Genomic DNA, 12,117 nt, shown 5'->3' on the forward strand with positions numbered 1-12,117 from the left:
ATGGGTGGACGTCCTTGGAGTTGAAGAGCTTTGGTATCCTATCGGTCACATCCTTGATCATCGCACCTGGAAGGCAGCATACTTCTCTTGCAGTTATGTCCGGTCTGCAGATGGCTGCTTCTGTGCCTCTCAGTAGTGAGTCTCCCAGCACCACCACTCTTCGTTGCTTCTTGGCTGTACTTTTTGCTGTCACTTGTTGCTGTGTGCCCTTTTCTTTTTTGCTTGCTGGTATTGCTTCATCCTTAGGTGTGCCATCTTCATCCTCTACAAAGATTTGATATCGGTTCTTCAGTTGTGTGGTTGGTGATTTCTCCATGGTCTTCTTGCTTCTTTTGGTCACATGCTTCCACTCATCTGCTTTTGGAGGTTCTCTGACACTTTTTTCACCTTCTGTGACCAGTAGAGATGCTTCTGTTCTGTCTAGAAAGTCTTCATTCTCTTTGATGAGTTTCAAAGTTGCTATTCTTTCTTCCAGACCCCGCACCTTTTCTTCTAAAAGGGCCACTAGTCTACACTTCTGACAGGTGAAATTTAATTCTTCTTCTGGTCGATCTGTGAACATGTAGCACATGCTGCAGCTCACCATGTAGGTTGTCACATCTGCCATGTTGCTCCTAGATCCTGCTGACTTGCTGTGTGTTTTCCTTCTTGTTTAATCTACTCAGCCAAGCTCTCTTGCAATAATGTCCTACAGGCAAAAATTCGGTTTGGTGATTCTTTCCAAGCAGCTGGTCCCGGCTGTACCCAACGATCTTCTAGCTTAGGGAGACTCTTCGCTTTCCCAGAAGGCACCTGGAATATGCAAATTAGCCTCCTCAAGCTTGAATCCCTGGTTTGGTGATTCTTTCCAAGCAGCTGGTCCCGGCTGTACCCAACGATCTTCTAGCTTAGGGAGACTCTTCGCTTTCCCAGAAGGCACCTGGAATATGCAAATTAGCCTCCTCAAGCTTGAATCCCTTTATATAATAAAACAGAATAATAATAATAATCCCTTTATTATAAAAAACAGAATTATAATGCATCCTTTCTTAATTAAAGTTTAAAATCTGACAGAGAATAGGTGAGGTTTCCTATGCTGGTTTCCTTTTGGAACAAAATGAGAAGTTTGTAACTATCATGTGATATTTCTGATGGATATTGATGTCAACAGTCCGCACAGCTGCTAGAACAGAGAAGCAGCACCCATATAGGAGTTGAGTACATGTTTTTCATCACATCCTCCTGGGCCCATGGAGTTTCATGTATACAGTGGGGCAAAAAAGTATTTAGTCAGTCAGCAATAGTGCAAGTTCCACCACTTAAAGGGAACCTGTCACCCCGTTTTTTGAGATTGAGCTATAAATACTGTTAAATAGGGCCTGCGCTGTGTGTTCCTATAGTGTATGTAGTGTACCCCGATTCCCTATGTATGCTGAGAAATAACTTACCAAAGTCGCCGTTTTCGCCTGTCAATCAGGCTGGTCAGGTCGGGAGGGCGTGGTGACATCGGTGGTTCTTCCTCAGCTTTACGTTGGTGGCGTAGTGGTGTAGTGGTGAAGACACAGCGCGCGATCTGCGCTGTAATCCCTTGCATCGGTGGGGGCGGCCATCTTCCTGGGGCCGCGCGTGCGTAGATCGAGTGCTCTGCTGCACGGGGCTTCAGGAAAATGGCCGCGGGATGCCGCGCGTGCGCATTAGAGATCGCGGCGGCCATTTTCCCAAAGCCGAGTTTGCATCTCGGCTTTGGGAAAATGGCCGCCGCGATCTCTAATGCGCACGCGCGGCATCCCGCGGCCATTTTCCTGAAGCCCCGTGCAGCAGAGCACTCGATCTGCGCACGCGCGGCCCCAGGAAGATGGCCGCCCCCACCGATGCAAGGGATTACAGCGCAGATCGCGCGCTGTGTCTTCACCACTACACCACTACGCCACCAACGTAAAGCTGAGGAAGAACCACCGATGTCACCACGCCCTCCCGACCTGACCAGCCTGATTGACAGGCGAAAACGGCGACTTTGGTAAGTTATTTCTCAGCATACATAGGGAATCGGGGTACACTACATACACTATAGGAACACACAGCGCAGGCCCTATTTAACAGTATTTATAGCTCAATCTCAAAAAACGGGGTGACAGGTTCCCTTTAAAAAGATGAGAGGCGTCTGTAATTTACATCATAGGTAGACCTCAACTATGGGAGACAAACTGAGAAAAAAAAATCCAGAAAATCACATTGTCTGTTTTTTTATCATTTTATTTGCATATTATGGTGGAAAATAAGTATTTGGTCAGAAACAAACAATCAAGATTTCTGGCTCTCACAGACCTGTAACTTCTTCTTTAAGAGTCTCCTCTTTCCTCCACTCATTACCTGTAGTAATGGCACCTGTTTAAACTTGCTATCAGTATGAAAAGACACCTGTGCACACCCTCAAATAGTCTGACTCCAAACTCCACTATGGTGAAGACTAGGGTTGAGCGACTTTTACTTTTTTAGGGTCGAGCCAGGTTTCGCGAAACCCGACTATCTCTAAAGTCAAGTCGAGTGAAATCGGCCGATTATGGCATTAAGTCGGGGATCGACCGAAACACGAAACCCAATGCAAAGTCAATGGGGTTTTTTTCTCTCTCTCTCTCTCTCTCTCTTTCTCTCTCTCTCTCTCTCTCTCTCTCTCTATCCCCCTCTGTCCCTGAACAGAAAAACTGGTGTTGCACATTTCAAATTGCTACAGCGCACAAGCGACAAGATGACGATAAGCGTCCACGCCCCTAAGACCTATGTCATCACTCTGCCCACGCTCCTTCATTGGCTGAAAAATTGGCACCAAGCGCATCATACGAAACGCGACTTTGGCGCGAAAGTCGCGTACCACATGGCCGACCCCACACAGGGGTCGGTTCGGGTTTCATGAAACCCGACTTTGCCAAAAGTCGGCGACTTTTGAAAATGAACGACCCGTTTCGCTCAACCCTAGTGAAGACCAAAGAGCTGTCAAAGGACACCAGAAACAAAATTGTAGCCCTGCACCAGGCTGGGAAGACTGAATCTGCAATAGCCAACCAGCTTGGAGTGAAGAAATCAACAGTGGGAGCAATAATTAGATAATGGAAGACATACAAGACCACTGATAATCTCCCTCGATCTGGGGCTCCACGCAAAATCCCACCCCGTGGGGTCAGAATGATCACAAGAACGGTGAGCAAAAATCCCAGAACCACGCGGGGGGACCTAGTGAATGAACTGCAGAGAGCTGGGACCAATGTAACAAGGCCTACCATAAGTAACACACTACGCCACCATGGACTCAGATCCTGCAGTGCCAGACGTGTCCCACTGCTTAAGCCAGTACATGTCCGGGCCCATCTGAAGTTTGCTAGAGAGCATTTGGATGATCCAGAGGAGTTTTGGGAGAATGTCCTATGGTCTGATGAAACCAAACTGGAACTGTTTGGTAGCAACACAACTTGTCGTGTTTGGAGGAAAAAGAATACTGAGTTGCATCCATCAAACACCATACCTACTGTAAAGCATGGTGGTGGAAACATCATGCTTTGGGGCTGTTTCTCTGCAAAGGGGCCAGGACGACTGATCCGGGTACATGAAAGAATGAATGGGGCCATGTATCGTGAGATTTTGAGTGCAAACCTCCTTCCATCAGCAAGGGCATTGAAGATGAAACATGGCTGGGTCTTTCAACATGACAATGATCCAAAGCACACCGCCAGGGCAACGAAGGAGTGGCTTCGTAAGAATCATTTCAAGGTCCTGGAGTGGCCTAGCCAGTCTCCAGATCTCAACCCTATAGAAAACCTTTGGAGGGAGTTGAAAGTCCGTGTTGCCAAGCGAAAAGCCAAAAACGTCACTGCTCTAGAGGAGATCTGCATGGAGGAATGGGCCAACATACCAACAACAGTGTGTGGCAACCTTGTGAAGACTTACAGAAAACGTTTGACCTCTGTCATTGCCAACAAAGGATATATTACAAAGTATTGAGATGAAATTTTGTTTCTGACCAAATACTTATTTTCCACCATAATATGCAAACAAAATGATAAAAAAACAGACAATGTGATTTTCTGGATTTTTTTTTCTCAGTTTGTCTCCCATAGTTGAGGTCCGAAGACTCAACCTGTCCTGAAGAGAAACGAGGATGGCACCCAGAATTGCAGAAAAATGGCGAAACCAAGGTAGCCGAGCTGGCCCGATTATTAAGGGCGAACTCAGCCAAAGGCAAAAAGGACACCCAGTCATCCTGATCGGCAGAAACAAAGCATCTCAGATATGTTTCCAAGGTCTGATTGGTTCGTTCAGTCTGGCCATTAGTCTGAGGATGGAAAGCCGAGGAAAAAGACAAGTCAATGCCCATCCTACCACAAAAGGCTCGCCAAAACCTTGAAACAAACTGGGAACCTCTGTCAGAAACGATATTCTCTGGAATGCCATGTAAACGAACCACATGCTGGAAGAACAATGGCACCAAATCAGAGGAGGAAGGCAATTTAGACAAGGGTACCAGATGGACCATCTTAGAAAAGCGATCACAGACCACCCAAATGACTGACATCTTTTGAGAAACGGGAAGATCAGAAATAAAATCCATAGAGATATGTGTCCAAGGCCTCTTCGGGACCAGCAAGGGCAAAAGCAACCCACTGGCACGAGAACAGCAGGGCTTAGCCCGAGCACAAATCCCACAGGACTGCACAAAAACACGCACATCCCGCGACAGAGACGGCCACCAAAAGGATCTAGCCACCAACTCTCTGGTACCAAAGATTCCAGGATGACCAGCCAACACCGAACAATGAACCTCAGAGATAACTTTATTGGTCCACCTATCAGGGACAAACAGTCTCTCCGCTGGACAACGATCAGGTTTATTAGCCTGAAATTTTTGCAGCACCCGCCGCAAATCAGGGGAGATGGCAGACACAATTACTCCTTCCTTGAGGATACCCGCCGGCTCAGACAAACCCGGAGAGTCGGGCACAAAACTCCTAGACAGAGCATCCGCCTTCACATTTTTAGAGCCCGGAAGGTACGAAATCACAAAGTCAAAACGGGCAAAAAACAGCGACCAACGAGCCTGTCTAGGATTCAACTGCTTAGCAGACTCAAGATAAGTCAAGTTCTTATGATCAGTCAATACCATCACGCGATGCTTAGCTCCTTCAAGCCAATGACGCCACTCCTCGAATGCCCACTTCATGGCCAGCAACTCTCGGTTGCCCACATCATAATTTCGCTCAGCAGGCGAAAACTTCCTGGAAAAAAAAGCATATGGTTTCATCACTGAGCAATCAGAACCTCTCTGCGACAAAACAGCCCCTGCTCCAATCTCAGAAGCATCAACCTCGACCTGGAACGGAAGAGAAACATCTGGTTGACACAACACAGGGGCAGAAGAAAAACGACGCTTCAAGTCTTGAAAAGCTTCCACAGCAGCAGAAGACCAATTGACCAAATCAGCACCCTTCTTGGTCAAATCGGTCAATGGTTTGGCAATACTAGAAAAATTGCAGATGAAGCGACGATAAAAATTAGCAAAGCCCAGGAACTTTTGCAGACTTTTCAGAGATGTCGGCTGAGTCCAATCATGGATGGCTTGGACCTTAACAGGATCCATCTCGATAGTAGAAGGGGAAAAGATGAACCCCAAAAATGAAACCTTCTGCACACCAAAGAGACACTTTGATCCCTTCACAAACAAAGAATTAGCACGCAGGACCTGAAAAACTGTTCTGACCTGCTTCACATGAGACTCCCAATCATCCGAGAAGATCAAAATGTCATCCAAGTACACAATCAGGAATTTATCCAGGTACTCTCGGAAGATGTCATGCATAAAGGACTGAAACACTGATGGAGCATTGGCAAGTCCGAATGGCATCACTAGATACTCAAAATGACCCTCGGGCGTATTAAATGCAGTTTTCCATTCATCTCCTCGCCTGATTCGCACCAGATTATACGCACCACGAAGATCTAACTTGGTGAACCAACTAGCCCCCTTAATCCGAGCAAACAAATCAGATAACAATGGCAAGGGGTACTGAAATTTAACCGTGCTCTTATTTAGAAGGCGGTAATCAATACAAGGTCTCAGCGAACCATCCTTCTTGGCTACAAAAAAGAACCCTGCTCCTAATGGTGACGATGACGGGCGAATATGCCCCTTCTCCAGGGATTCCTTCACATAACTGCGCATAGCGGCATGCTCAGGCACGGATAAATTAAACAGTCGACCTTTTGGGAATTTACTACCAGGAATCAAATTGATAGCACAATCACAATCCCTATGCGGAGGTAGGGCATCGGACTTAGGCTCATCAAATACATCCCGGTAATCAGACAAGAACTCTGGAACCTCAGAAGGGGTGGATGACGAAATTGACAGAAATGGAACATCACCATGTACCCCCTGACAACCCCAGCTGGACACCGACATGGATTTCCAATCTAATACTGGATTATGGGCTTGTAGCCATGGCAACCCCAACACGACCACATCATGCAGATTATGCAACACCAGAAAGCGAATAACCTCCTGATGTGCAGGAGCCATGCACATGGTCAGCTGGGTCCAGTATTGATGCTTATTCTTGGCCAAAGGTGTGGCATCAATTCCTCTCAATGGAATAGGACACTGCAAGGGCTCTAAGAGAAACCCACAACGCTTAGCATACTCCAAGTCCATCAAATTCAGGGCAGCGCCTGAATCCACAAATGCCATGACAGAATACGATGACAAAGAGCAGATCAAGGTAACGGACAGAAGAAATTTTGACTGTACCGTATCAATGGTGGCAGACCTAGCGAACCGCTTAGTGCGCTTAGGACAATCAGAGATAGCATGAGTGGAATCACCACAGTAGAAACACAGCCCATTCAGACGTCTGTGTTCTTGCCGTTTAACTCTGGTCAAAGTCCTATCGCACTGCATAGGCTCAGGTTTAAGCTCAGGTAATACCGCCAAATGGTGCACAGATTTACGCTCACGCAAGCGTCGACCGATCTGAATGGCCAAAGACATAGACTCATTCAAACCAGCAGGCATAGGAAATCCCACCATGACATCCTTAAGGGCTTCAGAGAGACCCTTTCTGAACATAGCTGCCAGCGCAGATTCATTCCATTGAGTGAGCACGGACCACTTTCTAAATTTCTGACAATATACCTCTATCTCATCCTGACCCTGACAAAGAGCCAGCAAATTTTTCTCTGCCTGATCCACTGAATTAGGTTCATCGTACAGCAATCCGAGCGCCAGGAAAAACGCATCGATATTACTCAATGCAGGATCTCCTGGCGCAAGAGAAAATGCCCAGTCCTGAGGGTCGCCGCGCAAAAAAGAAATAACAATCAAAACCTGTTGAACTGGATCACCAGAGGAGCGAGGTTTCAAGGCCAGAAATAATTTAAAATTATTTTTGAAACTCAGAAACTTAGTTCTATCTCCAAAAAACAAATCAGGAATAGGAATTCTTGGTTCCAACATAGCTTTCTGATCAATAGTGTCTTGAATCTTTTGTACTCTTGCCGAGAGCTGATCCACAAATGAAGACAGACTTCTAATGTCCATCGCTACACCTGTGTACTGAACCACCCAAATGTCTAGGGGGAAAAAAAGGCAAAACACAGTGCAAAGAAAAAAAAAATGGTCTCAGAACTTCTTTTTTCCCTCTATTGAGAATCATTAGTACTTTTGGCTTCCTGTACTGTTATGAAAGGCAATTCAGTACTACAATGGACATAGCGGTCCGAGCACATACAGTGATCTGACAATAACCCAAAATCATAGAACGAGCTCTGAGACGTGGGAACTCTGCAGACCGCAATCCCTAATCCTCTCCAAACAACACTAGAGGCAGCCGTGGATTGCGCCTAACCCTGCCTATGCAACTCGGCACAGCCTGAGAAACTAACTAGCCTGAAGACAGAAAATAAGCCTACCTTGCCTCAGAGAAATACCCCAAAGGAAAAGGCAGCCCCCCACATATAATGACTGTGCGTTAAGATGAAAAGACAAACGTAGAGATGAAATAGATTCAGCAAAGTGAGGCCCGACTTTCTTAACAGATCGAGGATAGAAAAGGTAACTTTGCGGTCTACACAAAACCCTAAAGAAAACCACGCAAAGGGGGCAAAAAGACCCTCCGTACCGAACTAACGGCACGGAGGTACACCCTTTGCGTCCCAGAGCTTCCAGCAACAAATTAGACAAGCTGGACAGAAAAAATAGCAAACAAATAGCAAAGAAGAACTTAGCTATGCAGAGCAGCAGGCCACAGGAAAAGCAAGTCCAACACTGGAACATTGACAGGAAGCCAGGATCAAAGCATTAGGTGGAGTTAAGTAGAGAAGCACCTAACGACCTCACCAGATCACCTGAGGGAGGAAACTCAGAAGCCACAGTACCACTTCCCTCCACCAACAGAAGCTCACAGAGAGAATCAGCCGAAGTACCACTTGTGACCACAGGAGGGAGCTCTGCCACAGAATTCACAACAAGAAACGCAGAGTGCCACTGCCACATCTGTGAGCAGGTTCCGGGATGCAGTGATGCACGAGAGGCAGAACAAGGGTTAACAATTTAATTTAACAATGGCATACTCCACGCAGGGAGGCAAAAAGTTAAATGAAGAAATAAACAGTTAAATTGTAACAGATATGCAGTGTTAATGAACAATGAACGAGGTAACAGCAGTTCTTTCAAACACTGATCGGGTCAGATGTTCCACAGGCTGCAGATGATGCTTGGGAGTCAGCAGCGCCAACAACGGCAAGCACAGTGCTTGTCCAATGAAGTTCTGCAAGCAGCGATAGTCCGTGTTCTGGCAGCAGCTGTCGGTCTCTGTCACTGCCTTGCCTCTGTCACTGCTGGCGGGAAACTTGCTAACGCTGCGCGCACTTTCACTTTTAACCGCACCCCCGGCTTCCGGGTCAGGGCACCTGTCCGGGCCTTTTTGCCTTCCCCTGGACAATATGGGACGCAGCCTCGACAGTTCCGGACCCAGTTTAGTACAGTTACCCGCAGTCCAGTCTTCCCCCTTACACATCCATGGGGCTTCATTTTTGTTTGAAATTTAATTAAAGTGAATACAATGAAGCAGCCTGGAATGTGAACACAATTTATAACTGATATTACTCCATCTGTCAGAGGAGTCACTTTGGTGGATATGCAACTTATACTATTATCACCAATAATCTCTCAAATTAGTTTTCATAGGCAGTGGGACAACTTCTGAAAATCAATAGTCCCCACTGACATGTTTGACAGTCATTTCTTTTAACAGTTGCATAAACTAAACAGATGTAGTAATTATCAGTGTTAATCTCTATGATCCTGGTATTTTTTGTATGGAATACGGCAAATGACAGTTTGACCAAGAACAAAACATCATGTCTAGTGCAGGATTTCTTATACGCTGTTTGCTTTAATCGTGGGCGAAGCTGTAGAGATTGCATTGCTTGTTTTAACAGAACGCCTACAGACACGCTTTCTCTGGATGGCTACATACGTTTACAGACGACCAAGTGTAGAGTGGACATTTTTGAATTGACAAAGCTGAAAAATCTTATTAATACATGTGCATCTCGTGCTTCCTGATTAATACACGTATCACGTCTGTCAATTAAATTCACTAGCCACTGCCAAAGAATTCATTTCAAAATATTAATAGTGACATAAAAAGTCTTTCAGAATCTGTGTACTCCAGATATCTCCAAACTACAAGTAATTTCCTGATAAAGTGGCATGTAAAAGTTTGGGCACCCCTGGTCAAAATTACTGTTCCTGTGAACAGTTAAGCAAGTTGAAGATTAAATAATCTGTAATAGGACTAAAGTTAAAGATGACACATTTCTTTTGTATTTTAGGCAAAAAAAAAAAAAATTGTCTTTTTTCACATTTTAAAAATTACATTTTAAAAATTACAATACGGAAAATCGGCTGATGCAAATGTTTTGGCACCCTGCATGGTTAGTACCTTGTAATGCCCCCTTTTGAAAGTATCACAGCTTGTAAACGCTTTTTGTAACCAGGCAAGAGTCTTTCAATTCTTGTTTTAAGGATTTTCATCCATTCTTCCAGTTCTGTGAGATTCCTGGGTCGTCTTGAATGCACTTCTATTTTGAAGTCTAGCCACAGATTTTCAATGCTGTTCAGATCAGGGGACTGTGAGGGCCATTGTAAAACCTTCAGCTTGTGCCTTTTGAGGTAGTCGGCATGGAACTGTCACTGTTTGTGGACACACACTGACAGTTTTAATCCACGATGGACAAAGCATGTCATGAGGAGGGAACTAACACCTGCTTATGATGTGCTATGACCATCATTCGTCATAAAGGGATTAACTAAATATTGAATCCTATGCCCAAGTGTCAACTCTCTGCTGTTCCTCACTGGTCTATACTGTATTTACAGTCCTGCAGCCGTGACTTCTTCTCAACATTACAGATGACTGTTGTAGCTAGTGATTGGCTGCAGCGGCCATGTGCTGTAAATTGGACTTCATGGATACAGCATTTACACAAAGATAGTTGGGAAGCAGAACAAGGAGTCAAATTACAAATTACTAAATGGTTTTCAAATGGGATATCAATCAAGGTTATATAGGTATGACGGTCAGGTGTCAACATTATTTTGGCTATATAATGTACCATACAGTAGATCTAATATCATTATATATATTTTTATGTCTTTCACAATATATTACATCATTTGAATGTATGGAACAGTGACTAAGATATACTTTATTGAGGACAGAATATTTTATAGGTAGCTAACATGGTACAAAACCATTTATTCTGCAGGTTTAAAGCACAATCCATTACCTTGAAATTTTGAGTTTACTGAACTCTTTTAGTCAAACACAGAATAAAGTGCTGATGTTCGAAATAAGATAAGTAACATTCAAATATTTACTACATATTATGAAACTGCCTGACAGACACTGGGAGATCTTCAATAATAGACACAGAGGAAACACAGATTTTACATCTATTAATCCGCTCTATTTATTCTCAGCACTGTAGTGGCAGATTTCTGCAACACTTGCCTCATTATTATATGCTCCCTGGGTGCTACACAAATTACTTCCATAATTGCTCTAAATTCCAATGAAAGTAACCATACTATTACATGATATCAGCTAAGAAGGTTGACATCTTTTATTGAAAGCTCAGCAGCACGATTTATAGAAGTCTCAGCAGTACAATTGTATGTGATCTAGAGCAATTTATAGTACACAGACATATTTTAGTAATTGCTTAATGGAATTGGAGGGAACTAATCTCAAATACACATACTGTATATACTCTTCTTACAAACACAAAAAATTGCTGTTTGATATACAGTTGCTTTTCACGAAATTAGAATATCATCAAAAAGTTAATTTATTTCAGTTTTTCAATACAAAATGTGTAATTCATATATCATATAGAGTCATTACAGAGTGATCTATTTCAAGTGTTTATTTCTCTTATTTCTGTTAATGTTGCTGATTATGGCTTACAGCCAATGAAAACACAAAAGTCATTATCTCAGTAAATTAGAATACTTTATAACACCAGCCTTCATCTCGTCTGCATTGTTGGGTCTGGTGTCTCTCATCTGTCTCTTGACTATAACCCATAGAGTGGAGTTAAGGTCAGGCGAGTTTACTGGCCAATCAAGCACAGTGATATTGTTATTTTTAAACCAGGTATTGGTACTTTTGGTAGTGTGGACATCTATCAAGTACTGCTGGAGAATGAAATTTCCATCTCCAAAAAACTTGTCGGCAGAGGGAAGCATGAAGTGCTCTAAAATTTCCTGGCAGACAGCTGCGCTGACTTTGGTCTTGATAAAACACAGTGGACCTTCACCAGCAGATAACATGGCTCCCGAAACCACCACTGAATGTGCAAACTTCAAACTAGACCTGAAGCAGCTTGTATTGTGTGCCTCTCCAGACTTTTGGACCTTGATTTTCAAATGAAATGCAAAATTTACATTCATTTGAAAACAGTACCTTGGACCACTGAGCAACAGTCCAGTTCTTTTTCTCCTTGGCCCAGGTGAGACACTTCTGGCGTTGTCTATTGGTCATGAGTGGCTTGACACAAGGAATGCGACACTTGTAGCCCATGTCCTGG

This window comes from Ranitomeya imitator, chromosome 1, assembly GCF_032444005.1.
Source record: "Ranitomeya imitator isolate aRanImi1 chromosome 1, aRanImi1.pri, whole genome shotgun sequence".
Lineage (NCBI taxonomy): Eukaryota > Metazoa > Chordata > Amphibia > Anura > Dendrobatidae > Ranitomeya > Ranitomeya imitator.